The sequence below is a fragment of the Ursus maritimus genome, unplaced genomic scaffold (genome assembly GCF_017311325.1).
Source record: "Ursus maritimus isolate PB19 unplaced genomic scaffold, ASM1731132v1 scaffold_9, whole genome shotgun sequence".
In the NCBI taxonomy this organism is placed as follows: Eukaryota; Metazoa; Chordata; class Mammalia; order Carnivora; family Ursidae; genus Ursus; species Ursus maritimus.
The window spans coordinates 4,997,308-5,016,869 of NW_024427107.1; positions in this window are offsets into that span (position 1 = coordinate 4,997,308).

Here is a 19,562-nt window from a genome sequence, read left to right on the forward strand (position 1 = left end):
CAGATTGCGTTCTCTGGTATTAACTAAACCACTACTGCAAAATAAGTAAGAGACTAAAAATATTCCTGCAAAGAAATCATAAATTGAAATAATGGCAACAACATAAACACAAACTAAAAATTAAAAAGTGGCAGAGCAGTTGCTCTTATAACTAAAAAAAGCTCTTTATCAGTCATATTACAAGGGAAAACATTTAAAAAAAACCCAACAAAATGACATCTGACAATGAGTCACACCAAAATTGAGGTTATCAAGAAGTAAAGTTGAAAAATGTATTTACAATGTAGTAATGTATTACAGTGTAACAATGAGCCTCTACCTTAGTATCTTGACAGATATACTAGTGACAGCATAGAGGCCTCACAAGAATGCAGTATTTACACAGCAGGCATCTATAGGTGAAGACAAATCTCTACATCTTTGCAGATACATCATTAAAGGAGGAATCTCTGTCATAGTCACTCAATGCTGCCTTTTCTTTGTTAGAAAAAGGAAGTTAAAATCCCCATAAAAAAAGAGAAAAATCTTCAATATTATGTTTTCCAGACAAACATTGTGATTTTTTTCTAGACAGCCTTTTTGAGGTTTGCCAAGTCTGTGATTATAGGACATGTCCTCTCCTCTCTCCTAAGGTTCAGAGGCCCTTTGTCCTTGCAATCCTGGAAGCTGGTCTTAGTTGGTAAGAACACCCACATTTGTATGTTAAAAAAAAAAACAGTGTTATGATCCCTCAACTTCCTCTTAGGAATAATCTCTTTCATCTTGCAAAGTGGTTCTTAATCAATGACAGTATAGGTTTTAAATGTGAAATCTGTGGTCTTACCTTTAACAATACTCAATTTAATACTTCACAAAATTTCATAAAATTGGATGACAAAGTGATTAGAAGCCATTTTTTGAGTTTCTGGATTTAATAGCAAAAGGCAAACAGCCACATCATAGTGGGGGAAATACCAGAGCCCACCAAAAGCACAGGTGTGGTTAAAGAAGTTGTGTTTACTGCCCTTGCAGTCTGGGAGAATGCACACTAGGGGGAACCATGGATGTCTAAGGAAAGTGTTAGAAAGAAACAATAATAGGATTGGGGCTTGTGGTAGGTGATTTTGGAGGAGGGTTCAAACGATGGCTAAGGAATGATACTGTCAGGAAGCAGTGATTGGATCCCTTACTAAATCTCATTTTATTTATGCGGTGAGAAGCAAGGCTACTGCTAGGATTTATAAAGGAAGCGCAGTGACTTATCAGAGCCAGGAGAGGGCGATGTTTGGTCATTTTGTTTGAACATGTTGCCGTTTTGACCGTTTAGTCCAGAGGACAGGGTGGTCTTGCTTTTGTTTTGGAGGGTCATAGCCGCAGAATGACCTTGTCTGATGTTGGTGTGAAATGGCTTGTGTTCAACAGGAGAACACTCATTTGTTCCGTGAGTTTTCTGTGAGTGCTGGGCTGGCTCCTGGATGGCAGGGGTGTGTTTCTAAGAACTTTGGCAAGTACTCCGAGGAGCTAGGAAACCATTCCAGGGCTTGAACAGAGGAATACCACTATCTGTCTTTTGTTTAAAAAAGACCACCTGGGATGATAGATGGATAATTTATTTTACAATAGAGTACTTTTATATATTTCAGGAAGACAAAGCTATGCACGAATCTTCCACAAAATGGCTTCAAATCCTACTTCTCTCCACCAGTCAGATTTTGTCAAGGAGCTTGCATTGTATCTTAATGAATATGACAGAAAAACAACCCTGATTTTCGTATATGATTTACTTAATGTTCATTCTATAAAAATCTAAGCAAAGTTTTGAAAATAAAGCACACCCTTTTAAAATAATTTTACTTGGCTCTCTCAGACGTCATCAATGAACCTAATCATATTAGCTTGAATGGAGAAGGAAAAAGAAAGAGAAAACTACCCTAATAAGGCATTTGATTTTAGACTGTAGAAGTAAAATTTAGTCATCACTAAATTTTAGTAGAAGTTTAAGCCCCTCATGCAGGATACCCAGGGTTACACATTCAAGCAAACAGAAAAGCATCTCCGAAGTTAGGAGTCTCAGGGTTTAACGAGGCTTGCCCTCCTTTCTGGAACTGCAGGAGTGTTTAGAGAAATTCGGTTTGTGTCAGCCTGCACTGTCACAGTGTCATGTCAATCCGGAGGGAGGGCGTGAGTCAGACCAATGTGACGATCCTCTTCTGACAACTTCCTTCTCTGAAATTTGTAAATCATTCTGCACCAACAAATACTCCTTTTTAATAGTTATCATTTAAAGAGTGATGATGACATAGTTAAAATATTTTTTAAAAACCACAGTAAAAAACATAACAGGAAACAACCACCCAGATTTAACAGATGTCAACATACTTCCAAAAGAAAAAAAAATACCCTTAGATATTTTCTTAGAGAATCACAGGTTTAAAGTTGTGATTTTGCTGACGGGAAGTGGGAAGAGAAAGAGTCTGATGGCAAATGAATGGACCGTATCAGTCTAACTTAAGTACTCTTAATGACATGTATGTATTTCTACACTATTTTCCACATCCATGTCATCAGAATTTTCTGGCACTGACCACACATTGTCCTATGCTCCTCAGGACTCAGGATTTGAGATAGCTAACATGTGAATGATTTAATAAAACACAGTTTCTATATGTAAATAATGAATCATGGAACATTGCATCAAAAACTGGGGATGTACTGTACAGTGACTATTATAACAAAATAAAAATTATAAAAAAATAAATAAATAAAACACAGTTTCCAAAGTGAAAAGCATACTTCGTGAAAGTATTTCTGTCAGGGCAGAGGCCTAAATATGTATTTCTAAAATGCATCCTTTTCATATTTGTTTTCCTCTTTCTTCTTCCTTGGCTCCTGCTTTCTGTGTTCTCAGACAGTCCTGGAAGCTCTCAGTTCTGAGTGATGCCGTCTTTAGCATTCTGTTTCCCAATTAAGTCCATTCTAAGGTTTGGAGTAAGATAGTAAGCTGTCCAGAGTTCTCACTAAATTATATATGATTCTGAAAAAGATCTATATATACACACCATATATTTTTTTTTCTAAAAACTTAAGATTACATCTAAAAATGAGAATTAAAAGAAAGCAAAGTTGTAAAGTTAGGACATTATTGTCGGTTATGACTATTGTGATTTTATTATGTGGGTAATAGATGGAAGTTTGTATTTGTTGATTGATATGTTTCACTATATTGAGAATGTATTCACTTTGTATTCTGAATTAAAAGAATTAATTCTTAAGAATCTATTTCTCTCTCTGTCTATCTATCTATGTAGCTGTCTGTCTATCTATCACGAGAGCTACACCTCCCAGCTTCGCACTTGGGAAAATTGAAACATCAGGTGATAGTTCCTGTCACATGGCTGCATTCAGCCACAGCCATCAGTACTTTGAGAAACAAAACTAATTTTGATGGCTTTTATGACTTTCATGACTGGGTCTGGCCAGTCTTTCCAGCATCATATTCAGGCTCCCCTGTTAGCATATATCCTACCATGTGGCTGTTCATCATTGCATGGAAACTCTGTGCGTGCTAAGTCTCTGTTCTCCTTTTGTTATTTTTTTTTTCCTACATGAGATGTCTGTTCTTCCTTTTTTGCTTGGCACAATGTTACACGTGCTTCAAGGCTCCAGTCAAATGTCACCATCTCTCCAGACAGAATGAATTGTGCAGTCTTCTGGGGTCCCATTGTGCAGTGTACAACCTCTTCGACATTATCAAAGGGTGCAGGTGCAGAGCTGGCTCCTCCAAGGAAGCCTTGTCTCGTTAAAATAGCACAGGCTCTGCAGCACAGGGCTGGCATTCCAGCACCGCAGGCTTCAGCTCTGTAGACTCTAGGTACAGCTCTTCTATGCAGGGAGTATAATAGTATTTATCGCAGGGTGCTGTTGTTGGGAAAAAGGCAACCAATAGACACATTTTTCTCCTTCCACACTGGCTACATTATGAACTCCATAAGGTTCTACGCATTTCTGTGTCTTTGTATCCTCGTACCCAGCACAGGGTCTAGTTATAGCATACTCTCGAATATTTATTGAATCTGTGATAGGATATGGACACAGAGATTAAATCTAGGAATTGACAAAAATGCAACTAAACATATTTACAATGTACTCTATTAACATCAAGTACATAAACTCTAGTAGGACACGAGGTACAGCTAAAGCAGTGAGAAAAATCTCATCTTGTCATTTTGTCATGATATAGTTTCAATTTAACTTCTGATTAGAAAGAGAAACCAGAAACCTAAATTCTACTGCCTTGATTCACTTGTACAAAATAATTTCCTGGATGAAACAACTGGCTTCTATCCTTTCAACTTGGAATTTTAACTCAGAGGTCCTCAATCGTTCAAAATTTGGTTAAATACAAAATCAAACCTAATTCAGACCATTAATTACAGAGCTTCTAATGTTCTATTCAGCTCTGATAGCTCTATTCTCTTGAGAAAAACTGCAACAATAAAAGAGTTATTCCTGTTGGCTTGGAAATTTCAACTTCTTTGGGATTTTACCCAACTCTGCATTTATTAAACCATATTTTTCCACTCGCCAGGAATAAGGTGCATTGGAAAATTGCACAGATTAGTTTGGACTACTCTGTGTTTAGCATCACCAAAAATAAGCCAGAGCTGTGAACCAAGAACAGTGGACAGATGTCATTGTGCCTGCCTGGTGTCTGTTTCTCCTCAGGTCACAGTACCCACTTTTACGCTGGGGATTTGACTCCCCCACACTGTCTCGTCTTGCTAGGACTGTACATCAAGACTTTCCCACTCTCCCTGTGCAATCAGTGGTGACCCGCTAGGCTTCTTATCCATCCCACACTCTCTCCCCATATTTCCCGGTGTCCACTGCATCCAGTCTCCAGGGCTGCCCTTGGCTCTAATCAGCCCAAGGCTAAGTTCTGAGGTTTTCTTTCCATTCTGCGGATTGCCCGAGGGCCCTGCAGTAAGTCCCTTTTCACTTGTTTCACAGAGTGAGTTCCTCTTACCACCAGATAATCTTAGGTAATACATTTAAGAAAATTTGCATTTAAGGCAAAATATTTTAATCTCAGCATCATCTTAATCACTGTCGAGTACACCTATCAATCCACTGCTCAATAACGGATGTCTAACAGCAGGTGGGTCCTACGTGACCCTGAGGGGCTGGGCAGTCCTTCCGAGCCTTGACTTTCTCATCTGTAAAACGATGATGATAAAGCACTAGATATATTTTTTCTATAGCTTTACTGTGAGGACAAATTAAAAAAAAGTAATGGAAGTGTTTTTCAAATCACACAGCACTCTATAAAGTAAGTATTTGCCTCATCTATTCTTTTAACACACATTATCTACAAAATAATATTTTTGCCACACTTTTCTAAAGTGTGCAATCTATGTGTCTAAACACTGATAATATCCCAAGCAGGTACAATGGCTCCTTGCTTTATTTTGGTTTGCGATAATCTCCAGTATTCCTGTTACTTCATTTCAATGGGTCCACATAATAAGGGGTATATATTGAAGAGATATTTTAAGGAAGGTTTTTGAAGAAGAATATAATAGAATGGTATGGAATTGTAACGATAGTACTGATTAGCAATTCCAGTTGGCCTTTAATTTTTTTTTTTAAGATTTTATTTATTTATTTGAGAGAGAGAGAAAGCGCGTGCGCGTGCGCCCCCCCCCCCGCGCCCCCCCCCAAGCACAAGTAGGGGGAGGGGCAGAGGGAGAAACAGACTCCCTGCTGAGCACGGAGCCGGACATGGGGCTGGATTGTGACCTGAGCCGAAGGCAGACACCTAACCGACTGAGCCACCCAGGCATCCCAAGGCCTTTTACTTTCCATGTTGAAATGTAACCTCTGTCCTCATTGGTGTCTTTCTAGAGGGGCAGTGATGCACAGGGAAAAACACATGTGATTATCAACCAGAGCACCTGAGCCCCAGTCCAGGCATTACCTTTCATTCCCTTTGTGTCTTTAGAAAACTGGTTTATCTTCCTACACTTTCCCCTCATCTGCCAAATAAACCTAATCCAGCCTATGTTGTAAGAATCAAATGGGAATCGTGGATTCTTTCTGAAATGCTAAGTACTCTTAAATCATAGGGTAGCATTTCTCCATCCGCAGTTATTGCTTGCTTATGGTAAAAGGCTTACTTAATACTGTTGATGTTTCAGCCACCTTATGATTACTTTCAGCTAAATACCCTTTCTTGTCTTTTTTTCCTAGGACATTCGATGATTGATCTTAAAGAAATAGAACTTCTACTCCAGTGCCTACCATAGTGCTTACGTGTAGTAACTGTCAAATATTCATTGAATGAATGATAGAACATATAAGCAGAGATTAAATACAAGCATTGACAGAATGCAACTAGAAATATGTATGATATGCTCTATCAGTACTCAGTATGTAAATTTTCACGGGACATGAGGTATACTGAAAACAGTGAGAAAATCTGTCAATCAGTATTATTTACCAGAGGCTACCCTGTGTGGACACAGCCCTGTGGAGCTCACTAGAATCCACATTCCTGGCCCAACTCCAAATGGACTGAGTTAGAAGCCCTCAGGCTGGGGCCCAGGAATCTGTGTTTAGTAGGGCTTCCAGGGGATTCTGATGTCCACTTAAATGGGGAGGCGCTGGTTCAGACCTTCCCATTCCAGTTACTCTTATTTATTTATTTTTTAAAAATTTAATTAATAGACAAATTAAACATTTTCTAGTTTTATTGAAATATAATGGACATATAACATTGTATAACTTCAAGATATACAGCATAATGATTTCAGATCTATGCATATATTGCAAAATGATTACCACAATAAGGTGGTGAGGTTAGTTAACACATCCATCGAGCCACGTATTACAATTTTTTTATTTTTATTTTTTGTAATCCAGTTATTCTTCTGTATGCCAAATGCAGTTCTTCATTTTAGTAGTAATAACCATAATCTTAATGGTAATCTAATAATATTGATAGTATAATAATAATTATAATATTTTTGCCCCCTCCTTCCCTTAGGCTAACATTCAGCAGACTCCTGAGTAACTCAAATAAGATAATTTCACTATTTTTCTCAAAACCCTCCAGAGGCTTCCTGTTCTCACCTGGAGCAAGATCCAAAGCACTTACTGTGACCTACAAATTCCTCCTGAGGTGGCCCCTGGCTGCTGCTTGCATGACTCTCTACCAATCTCACCTCTGAGGTCTCTTTTTCGCCACCTTGGCCTCCTCCTTATTTCTTGAATGTCCCAAACATGTTCCCACCCCAATGTCTTGGCACTTGCCAGCTCCTTTGTTGCCCCCCTGACCTTTGCCTGATTGGTTCTTTTCTTTCTTTTAGACTCTGATGGAATACCAACTTATCGGTAAGGCTTCCCTGACCACCCTCCCTAACTAGACCCCCTTTTCCATTGATCACCATCAGACGTGCATGCTCGGTCTGCTCCCCAAGACAGTGTAAGCCCCATGAGAGAAAGGGCTCTGTCTTTAGGCAGATGTTATTTCTCCAGAACCTAGGACCAGGACTACCACACAGGAGATAAATGATTTGCTACATGAAAGAATAAAGTACTTACTGTGTGCCCATCCTCCAACACTTGCTGAGTTAACCATACTCCAGATTTGCTAGGTCACGTCATCCTGTGAAATTTTGCAGGTCATGTTCCATTATAACCTGGGTTCTCAACCTCCAATGCCCAGGCTGACCCTGTAATTCCCGAGTGACCAAAATACGTGTATTATGTGATGCTGCCTAAGGGATTCCAATGTGCAGCTGCGGTCAAGGCCCTCAACCGCAGCGTCTTACCTACACTACCCAAACGGTGGAGCCCTCGGTGACAGCGGTCAAGACCAAAGGATGGGAGTGTGGGGGTGGTCAGTACAATACTAACAGTGCGTCTTAGTCCGTGTTCTTCAGAGAAACAGAACCAGTAGGATGTGTATATACATATATACACACACATCTACCGATCAGTCGATCAATTAATAGATAAATAAAAAGGGATTCATTGTAAGGAATTGATTCAGTGATTATGGAGGCTGTGAAGACCAAAATATGCAGAGCTGATGGCTGATGTCCCAGTTCAACTCCAATGGCTGGAAGCTGCTGCAGAACCAGGAAGAACCCGTGTTCCAGTTTGAAGACTGTCAGGTGGGAGACGTCCCTCTTACTTGGGGGACGGTCACTTTTGTTCTAGTCAGGCCTTCACTGATTGGATGAGGTCCATCCACATGGGACAAGGCAAGCTGCTTTTTACTCAGTCTACCAATTTAAATATTCATCTCATCCAAAAACACCCTCAATTATATTTGAGCAAATATCTGGGCACCCCCGTAAAGTCCATACGTAAATGTAACCACCGTATCGTCGCACTTACTACCCCTGGGCTTTGCGCTTCTAGGGTTGTTTTCATTCCATTTAATTCCATGAATATGTTATTCATACCCAGACATAAACACACAAGTCTTATTTACCATGACTGCCAGCTTTTGGTTCGCCTTTGTAGGAGCTCTACAGTCTCTCCTATGCGTCCAGTCAAAATATTGACTATTAGTCTTTGGCTAAGCACAGCTTCCTCTCTGGATGTTTTTCCTCTACCATAAATGTTCTATAAAACAAAAAAGGAAAAATAATTACTTAACTCCTAAGAATAACTTTAAAAAAAAAAAAAAGATCATGCAAAAAAATATCTTCACAGGAATCACATTAAATTCTATTATTTCCTTTTGAATTGAAGATAAGATTCATAAGTTCCTCTTTTTCCCCTGGAAATAAAAGGAAAAGTTTGAAATGTAAAGGACAAAGCCTTTGGATGGATGAGGGCAATACTCACTGGGGATATAGGTGCTGATGTGGAGAACAAAAGCAAGAGGAAATGTAGATTACATTTCCTTACAACTTGCAGCCTGTTGACAAAGAGTAGAACATTCCTCAACTGTCTTAATGTTAATGCTTTGCTAGAAGAAAAACACAACCTTAGCTTGACAATAGCCAGGCCTCCAGGATCCTGTAAGTCTTCTTTAACATATGAAAACCCTTTTGGAAACTTCCTTTATCTCTGCCCCTCCCAACTTGAAAGTATATAATCAATTGCTCCTTGCAGTCCCAGTGCAGCTTTTCATGCCCATGGGTCTAGTTCCCGTGCTATAATAAAAAGAACTTTTTGCACCAAAAATGTCTCAAGAATTCTTTCTTGAACGTTCGCTCCTGGCCCGCATCACATCCGGTGTCAGGCAGCCCCTACCTTGTGCACTTTCACTATTTGGCTCCTTCACCACCAAAATGAAGGTTAAAAACTTAGAGCGACATAAGCCCACAAACTCTGAGTGAATGAAGGATGCTTTAGTCTGTCCTTCATCAGGAGAATGAGTGATGAGTGGTCACGGAGCAGATGGTGACTAAGGGAAGGTCGCAGAACAGATGCAGAACCGCAAATGTCTGTGGAGGGACAGCTGATAAAAGGACAGGCCAACCCTGCCTGGGGTCTCAGGAAGCGCCTCAGAAGGGGAGCCAGCAGGTGTACAGGAAAACTGGGGCTAAGAACAGGAGGAGCATCTGGAATGGGTTCAGTAGCTGGATCCCAGATCCTCCCCCTCTGGTCTGTTCTGAAGTGGGAAAGAACATTAGGGTTCGAGGCCAATGGTCAAGAAAGAGTTTTTCAGACATCTTTGGTGCAAAAAGGTGATTTTATTAAAGCACTGGGACAGGACCCGTGGGCAGAAGGAGCTGCACTGGGGTCATGAGAAGTAGCCCATTATGTACTTTCAAGTTGGGAGGGGGTTAGGGATAGAATAAGTCTCTAAGGAATTTTGGAAACAAGGTTTCCAGGACCTTGCAGGGGCTGGCTATTGTTTGGAAAATGTCATTTATTACTGTCTAATAAAACCTTAGGCATGAGACCCTTCAGATGTATATCAGTGGGTCATATGCTTGGGGGATGATTACCAACACATATCTTGAGGGGTTTAGAGATAAAGGAAGTTTCCAAAGGAATTTTTATATGTTAAAGTAGACTTAACAGGATTCTGGGGGGCTGGGGGGGGGGGCTGTTCCGGGCTTTTGCCCTTAGCAAGGTATTAACACGCAGGCAGTTGAGTCCCTAGAGGAGTATCTCTCTGCCTGTTTCAAGGACTTGTCAATGGGCTGTAGGTAGGAAGGAAATTTAATAATTTTTCTTATGCCTTTGTTTCCCACATCATGTTCCACAAGCACCCTTTCCCGCAATGGCATTAAAAGTTTATTTTCTGATGAGAATGAGTCACATTGGGTTCAAACTCACCAGGTTCAACACAGGGTGGGATGGGGATGAGTTAAAGAAATCTGGGCTGAGAAATCCCATAGGTGAACGGGGTAATGTTCACACTCCTCTCCCCATTGGCTCTGGGCATTCCCTTCCAGGTAGGGCACTGGGGGATTCTTCTCTGGAGAAACCAAGCATCCTCAGGGAAAATGCCTGAGATAAGGGACTTATGAGGCCCCAGCTCCCCAGCTGATTCATCTTCAAGGAAGCCCACTCCTTCCAAGTCCTGCCCAGTGAGAAGAGGTTTCAATAGGTTTTTCAGTATCTTATTCTTAAATATGAATTAACAGCCAACACTGGCAATAAAGTCATCAAGTCAATGAATAAAAAAAAAAAACATAGGAAAATAACAAAGGAACTCAGTGGGAAAATGATAATAAAGATATTAGAATTAAACAGTAAAATTATACTTAATGCTATCAAAGAAATGAGATGGTATTTTATTCACGTAAGAATATCAGAAGGAACAAAGAGGGAACAAGAAAGAACTCTGGATAATAAAATATGTAAGAACTCAGACTAAAAACTCTGTTGAAGATTCAGAAGATAGAGTGGAGAAAACCAATCAGAAGAAATGAAATAAAATGGTAAAACAGTGAAAACTGGGCGAGGAAAGATAAGAAAATAAGAAAAGTAGTCTGTGAGTTCCAGTGTTTTTAAAGAACTTCTTTAAAACAGATTTTTTCTCTAGAAGAGAGAAAAATCTTTTTTTAAAGCATGTTTTTGTTTGTTTGTTTGTTTGTTTGTTTTTCAAAACAGAAGAAATTATTTTCGGGGTTGGTCTAGCCTCTCCTCTCACTAACCTAACTCCTCTAGACAATGAACAATAAAGGAAAGAGTCTAAACGTATTGCGGAATTAAAATAAGTGTTTAAGCAAAGAGGAAAGATCGGAATGCTCTGATACTTCTAAAGATCATGCTGGAATTGAGAAAGACAATGGAGACATACTTTCTAAATTACAAAGGACAATAATTCTAACCTGTGAGGGCAGAGCAGACAACTCCATACAAGGGAGTTCTCAGAAAGCTTACCACTCAAATATACTCCCAAAGAATAGAGGAGGTCTTCTCCCAATATGAAGGTATAAGTCAGAATAGTGTAAGATTCAGGTTCTGGAGAACAGGTGATGTGACACAGGTGAGAGGGCAACGCAAGTCCCAGGGAGAAAGCTGAGCAGCAGAGGTGGGTGTCCAGTTCCTATTGGAGTCTAAGGACAGGGCCCTCCCTGGGAACGAGAAATTGAACGGATAAACTACTAGATGTGCTGGACTAGATGGAAAATTGTGTTCAAAAATTTTAAACGATACTGTTGAGAAGCTTAAGAATTAGTAATTAATAACAGGGATGTAGAAAAATAGAGCTGATGGAAAAATCAATTGTACAGAAAAGAAAATGTATTTATAGTATGCTGATTGGCTCAGCAGTGAAACAATACTCACAGAAGGTCAATAAAAGTATTTACACATAACGTTAATGATGAAACATTGCAATGTGTTTATACTGGGAAGAAAGCAGGAGAAAAATAGGGGCAACCAGCATAGAGATGAAATGCCCATCCTTCACAATCAGATGTCAGTAGACCATAGCAAACCAAATAAAACATGTGTTTTAGACAATCTCTAAAATTGGAAATATAGAGATAAATGGTGAGGAAATAGTTAAATGAATTGAATGTGGTAGGCTCTGAGAAAGATACCTGGAAGACTGGACGTTTTAATATGTAAATGTGTCACTTCAATGGTTCAAAAATCAATTTTAAATAGATATGTTTCAGTAAAAGTATAACTTCTTATATTTTTTAAAATAATTTTTCTGTATCGCCTATATTCTCTATAATTTCTTAAATTAGGAATCTATGATAAAAAATATTCCTCAAACTGGTTTCGTAGTTGTATGTGTGTATCAGTGCCGGAACCGCAACGATCAGTGACATGCTCCAGTGAGGACCATTTTAGGAAGATTTAATAGAGGGCTACTTCCTAAGGAATGGGCTGGGTGTAAGCAACCAGCAGGGCTGTCCCCAGACTGGAGGGAAAGTCCTGCACAGTCAGTAGCGTTAAGGAGACCTGGGATCTAAAGAAGGATCCCACTCGCAGGCTGGGGAATATCCAGGAATAAAAATTGTTTCTTTTCCCTTCGTCTGATCTCCCGCTGGGATTCAGGAGCTCTGGGAGGTAGCGCGGGGCTAGAGGAAGGGTGGAAAGGAAGCACTGTCAGGAGCACACGGAAGTCACCGGCAAGACAGTGCGGAAAACGATGGACAACTACCTCCAGCTTAGCCCTGCGAGTGCTGTTTGAATCAAGACAGTTGACACCTGTGACACCTGCAACATCTGTGCTCTTCCCTGGATCTTACCTCTTCCTGCTCAGTCCCGCCCTCTAGACTTTGGTCCCTGGGCAACTGGCTTCAATTTCCGAATTTATGGGGGCTGTTGGCCGCCTTCTCCTCTGCTAAGCTCTCGTTGCGGGCTGCATCGCTGATCATGATCTACTTGCCCGAAAGGCAGGCAGCGCGGAATGATGCCACAGTGTGGGATCAAACCCTCACCGTGAGTGCCAGCTCCCTGACTTAGGGAAACTGTTAACGTCTGAGTCTCATTGTCTTTTATGAACTGGGGAAAAGGCTTCCTACATTTTCTATGAGGATTAAATAAGGACATTTATGTAAAGCAACTAGCAGAATGGTCAATAGTGAGTGCTTTTTCCTCTTATTTCACACAGTGAAGTTATAAGTTATTAAGAGAGTGTTTCATGGGCTTGGTGAGGGTAGACGTGATGAACTCCAGGAATCAAGGGAGAAAAGTTTCATGGCAGAGAAACTTCCAGACTTTTTAGAAAAGAGTCAAAGAAAACACTGTGAGAAGTAAGGCCTGGGTTATTTTACATTACAACACAGGTAATGGAATAACTACTGTGCAAATTTTGGTTTCCTCGTTTTAAGAATAGGACTAATCATGATAGCACCTATCTATTTGGGTTGCTATGACAACGAATGTGCTAGTACATGGAAAGTGCTTAAAGCAAGCCTGGGCCCACGTAAAAATTCATGCCAGTTATTTTCAAGGGGTTTCCTGAGCCTTTGAAACTTCCCCCACGCTTGCTATTTTCCAAATCTCTTGTTGTCTTTTGGTAAAATAGTAGTAAAAGCCCAAATAACACAGTGTGTTTTTCTTTCCGAAGAAATCAAGGACGGTGGGAACTGGAAAAATAAGAACAGTCCCTAAGCCAATCTTTAGAGAAGAGAGGAAGAAAGTCCCTTGAGAAAGGCAATATTCAGAAAAGAAGGAAAGAAAGCTCAATTTTTAGAGATCCCAGAAAAAACTTGATCTAGGTGGCCTACCCGACAGGAGGTCCAGGTATAATTTTCTGACCCAAGAAAATGAACTGCCCATCTGCAGGCTTCCATTGGGACCCAATTGTCTTGTGCATTTCCAAAGTTCTTCTACATCTATATCTGTGCCTTATGCCTTAGTGCAGTGGGTTAGCTCAGTAATATGCCTTTAGCCAAACAAGCAGGGCATTTCAAGCTTTAAGCTCACCCTTTGGGCAATTATCTCTGCCATTCTCAAACTTCTTTGATGATGTGTTTCCATCTGTCCATTGTCCATTTCCTCTTTGGTCCTTTTGAGCAATGTGTACTCCTGGCTGGGGTGATGTGTAGTCTATAATCATGTTGGTGAGTATGTTCACTATATATTTAGCCTTACCTGTAATTATCAAGTAGAATTCAATATAAAGAGAAGGTAAGGTTCACAGCATCTTCTAATTGCCTGGTGCTTTTCTTATCTTTTAGTTCTCCAGCTTATCTTAGTGTAGAAACTTTCATTCAGCAAATGTTTATTGAGCATCTACTATGCACCAGTTACTGTAAGTCTGGGGAGAGAGGCTCTAAAGATGGGGATGCCATATTTGTAAAAATAGTCGCCAAGTGTATGTAAAGGAGGACAGTCTTTCAATTACCAAGACACTAATAAATTATTTGAAGAGTCTTCTTCTTCTTCTTCTTCTTCTTTTTTAATTATTTGACAGAGAGAGAGAGACAGCCAGCAAGAGAGGGAACACAAGCAGGGGGAGTGGGAGAGGACGAAGCAGGCTCCCAGTGGAGGAGCCTGATGTGGGGCTCGATCCCAGAACACTGGGATCACGCCCTGAGCCGAAGGCAGATGCTTAACGACTGCACCACCCAGGCGCCCCTTGAAGAGTCTTCTTAAATCAGACCCAGACAGTGGGCTGTGTTTTTTCCAACCTGTTTATTTGGCTCCCCTAGAGATCCACTGGGATTATGACACAGAAGTCTATATTAAATTTGTGAGGAATAGCCAAGAAAATTTTTCCTTAAAAGCATTTATGTTTCCCACAGTGGTGATGAGAAGATAGAGACAAAAATATCACATTGGGATGGTAATCAATTATTATTTCCTGGGTTTTTCAGAATAAGCTCCAGAATCTCTTAAAATCAAATTGTTGCTTTTCATTAGATATTCTTTTTACATTACTTATGTACTAAAATGCATTATTACGAATTATTTCAAATAGTAAAATAGGTATATCCACAGTCTTTAAGAAATACATAGTCAGGGCCTGGAAACCCTGTAGTTTTCAAGTTGAAACAGCTGTGAATGATGAATGTACTTGCTTCTGGGGCGAGCAAACAGTATTGAGCTACTTAATCCTATTATCAAAATGAGTTAGCAAAATGCAATGTAAATAGTACCAACCAGTTCAGAGCTGCTAGCAGAGATCTGAATAATGAATGTATGGTATAGATCTTCCGGCATCTCTGGCTCTAAACAAATACATATTAGTTTCAGACTTTCTAATGTATGCATGCTTGGGAGTGCACGTGCACGTGTGTGTGTGTGTGTGTGTGTGTGTGTGTGTTCATTCAACATTAAATACATCCCTGACATTTGACTAGTTTTTCCTTTTTCATCTCTGTTCAAAGAATGCAAATCCTTTTCCAGTGGCAAACCCTTTTTAGTAAACTAGTACTTAAATTTGTCATAATTTTCAGGAAGAAAAATGAAATGATGAGCATAGATTTGGGTACTGATTTTATACTAACATCCTTGTTTTAAGAATTTATTATTATTGACTCATAACATAATAAAGACATGTCAGACATGCAGTTTTTGACTCTATAGAAAAAAATGGGAATGAAAATTAATAAGTCAAAATGAAAAAGAAGAAGAAAAATTAGAATATCAAAAAGAGAGATCTATAAATTTTATAGAAGCTCAGAAATCACAATCTGAAATGCAACTTATACAGAAACAAAAGATTTGACCTAGAAAAAAGTCTGAACAATAAAACTTATTTTCCATTTTATCCTGATATAGTCATGATTAACCTTGTTCCAAAATTAAAAATGACTCAATACTACTAAAAGGTGTTTTGGCACAAACAGCTCTTTTCTAGAGGAAATAAATATGCCTAATTTTCAACACGCTTAAAATAGATTTAAATTTCTGATGAACTTACTGTGTAACTTAGCACCAATTTATCAAAAAGTTTGATGATGTTGAACTGATAGCCCTGAGTCAAATATTTTTGATTTTTAAATTGAAAATTTGATAGTATACAGGAATAAAATAAAAATCAGATAATGACTAATTCAGATGTATTTTTGCCATTATCACTAACATTTAATATATGAAAATGACCAAAAATATCTTTACAAAGTATAGGATAAAGAGGTTTTAAATTGCTATGTGATGTTAGAGTTAGTACTGAAATCATTCCTATGAAAAAGTGGTCTCAAATCATGTAAATAATGCACGGTGCATCTTTCCAATAGATGTTTATATCTTCTGAATACAAATGGCAATTTGTAAATGTAATTCCTCTGTTTTCTGTAATACTTTTGATTTCTAATTGTACTCTTGTCTACTCAAGCTGTATTTGCAAGGTTGGGATTATTTCCATAATGCCACAGTGTAGAATGGGCTTCGGGCTTCTTTGGCATTACCCTTGGGAAGGATCTCTTTAACTCTGCTATGATGAAGCCAAAATTGAGTTTTTAAAATTTATTCTCTAAATGAATCCCTCAAGCTGAGTCTATGCAGTATTAAGCGAAAGGACTATCTGGAAATTATCCGATTTGGAGTGAATAAAGATAGCAAGTTTAGATAATATAAATCTCAAGGCAAATATTTGCAATATGACTTAGTTTTCACAGTTTAGATTAACCTGACAAATTTCAGTTGGCCCAGAAACTTCAACCCTTGGCACTTGACTTGGGATTCTTTTTTTGCTTAAGTGTTTTTGATGCCTCCTAAGCCACCTCAATACGCAGCCAGATGTTTCAGGATCTTGTAGAGAAGACTCAATGAGTAGCAGATCTTATAAGGAGACAGATTCCAGGTGGGGCAGGGACTGACACTGCAACGGGCAAATACAGGAAATGTGACCTGGAGCTGAGGAGGGGCCCTCTGCTGCTTGGATCACCTCCCTCCCTTGAGACTAGCAGCTTCTCTCTGGATTCAGAGGGAATTAGAGGTGGGGGCTTCACATGTGGGTGTGTACTCCTCGTCTCTGTTCCCTTGTCACGGTCTTTTTTTCCTAACTGACCTCTGCATCCCTCTTCCCACTGCCACCAACAGGAGACATATTTAGCATGTTTCAATGTTTTGTGTCTTTTCACTACTTTCTTTTTTCTTTTTAAAGATTTTATTTATTTATGAGAGAGGGAGAGAGAGAGAGAGAGAACCAGCAGGGAGAGGAGCAAAGGGAGAGGGAGAAGGAGACTCCCCGATGAGCAGGGGCCCGACACTGGGCTGGATCCCACGACTCTGGGATCATGACCCGAACCAAAGGCAGACAGACGCGTAACCGACTGAGCCACCCAGGAGCCCCTTTTCACCACTTTCTAACCCAAATTTTTAAATTAAAACTTGAACCCACTGGCCTCATTTCCTTTCTTGTTCTACTTTCCCCAAATGCCTCTCCAGATGGTTGAGCAATAATCTCTGAGGACTGGATTTCTGTCCTTTTCCTTCTGCTTCATCTTCATGTCATTCAAGTAGCAAAATCTCCTTCCCCTCCACAAAGTTAACTGTCTGCCCTGCAGGTAGATTGTGTGATCAGTGTCTCTCATTGCTTTTCACTCTTACCACTTGTACTGGATGTGGAAATTCATCCCACATGGTTGTAGTGAGTTGTCATTGACAGTCATCTGGGAATCATAGTTGACATCTGCCTTCCTCACTGTTCGTGCTGTTGTCACCGTTGGGTAACCATGGTCCCTTATCATCTGAACCCACCCTTCTGTGCATCTCTGCTGTTGCTGTGTGACTCTGACCCATAACCTCCTCTTGGATTGACCCACAGCAACCTCCCCTGGTGTCCACACCGCAAATTTCACCCTGGTCCCAACATATTTGCTGTGATGTTGGTGAAATACATGAGCTTTCCAAAACTCATACCTCATGCTATTCTTCTGCCTGAAATTCTCCAGTGTCTCCCAACTACACAAATTCTAAAATGCCTGCATGACATTTGAAACCCCTGAGAATTGAAATCCTGCCTGCATCTGGCACAGTTGCCAGTCACGTTCCTCACAAGACCCCGCTGCTCCCCGGGACCTTGCTGCAGTGTACTGTCCCCTACTCACATGGACCTTCCTGCTTGGGGACCCCTGGCCCTGTCACTGGGAGGTCTTCCATGATAACCTTACTCTGTCCCTCTATTGTACCTAACATAATATTTCCTGGTATCACATACTAGAGTAGGTCATTTTTTACTTGTTTGATTTTCCTGATAGAGTCTAGACAAGGAGCCCTATGGGCACAGACCATGTCTTTTTATTTTGTATTTGTTTTTGTATATTTAAAGCATAGTAAATCCTCAAATTTTTGGTGGATTAATAATATATTTGTGCAAATCTGAGGTCAAAATATATTCCCCATTATTCTTTCCTTAAGTTATATAATTATCAGCCATTTTTTTTAGTAACTGCAATGATCTACATATCACATATTTCCAAAAAAATTTGAGTTAATCTAACAAGAAATCCAAATCCACAGTATATCATTATCATGAAGCTTAAACAGTGGGAGTTATACAGCACATAATGGCTTGGTATAGATAATGCTATCTTGACTGCTAGAGAAGACAAATGAAAAAGCAAAAAATAAAAACACAAAAACATTACCTACCACTGGGTGTTATAGCTTAGCTATTTAAAAAAAAAAAAAAAAGGCCATTACTATTGACTCTGGATTTGGTTTCAGACTTTTAAAAACTTTTAAATATTAAACAGTTCTATTATACCTACCATGTTTTTTTCTATTGAGCACATTTCCCCTTCTCGCATCAAATAAGGATTGTATGAAGATCCCGGTCAGGATTATCTTGGCCTTTGGATTCCATTAGGGTCATATTTAGAACTTGGCTAGAGCAAAAATCTGGCTCCCGCACACCCCTCCCTGACCAGCATTCTGTTTGGCAAAGCCTGCCAGGTGCCTGATTGCGCAGAGAAATGGGATGGGATCACTCAGTGTGACAGTCAGGAGAGATTTCACAGATCACAAGTGTTTGGAGAGACAAGTCAAAACCGAGCCATGGAAATGTGGCCTGCCATCTTCCTACTAAATGGGGGTGGTTTGCCAAGCAGGAGTCCAAGGTCACATGGCGGCACTACTCTTTTGGACAATAGCCCAACAAAAAGAAATGCCTCGAGGTATACCACTGGTGTATATAATTTTTTGGAAAAAAAGAAAATCCAAACTCCGTTCTCTACCTGGTTAGCTAGCAAGCCCAGGGAAATTGGAGTTTAACATGACTTGGTGGATAATAAGCCTTTAAGTAATGACATTTTTACAGTCCGTCCTCAAAGGAGTACAATGCCAACTTTGTTGTGAGGCAGATGGTAGGGAAAAAGGTGGATGTGAATCTGATCATTTAGCAGGCAAATTAATTTATGTGACAATAACCAGCCTCCAAATTGGGTTTATTGACTCATTACATTTTCTCCCTATGAAATTTAGTAAAATGCCAAACTCTACATTTTAAAGGAGCTGAAGGTTATTTTCTCATTTTAAAAGGGGGCACATTCAGTATTCGTTAGGATCTATATTGACAATATTTCTACAGCTTCAAGTTAGTGGGCAATTTTTCTGTAGTTTATGGATAATGTGTTCGCAATAAAATTACCATCCCCAGGCGATCCTTAATTAATCTTAAAAATAATCAATTATTTAATTGCTGGATCACTTTTTTTTAGAAGCTCAAGTAATTTTCAAAACAAAAATAAAAC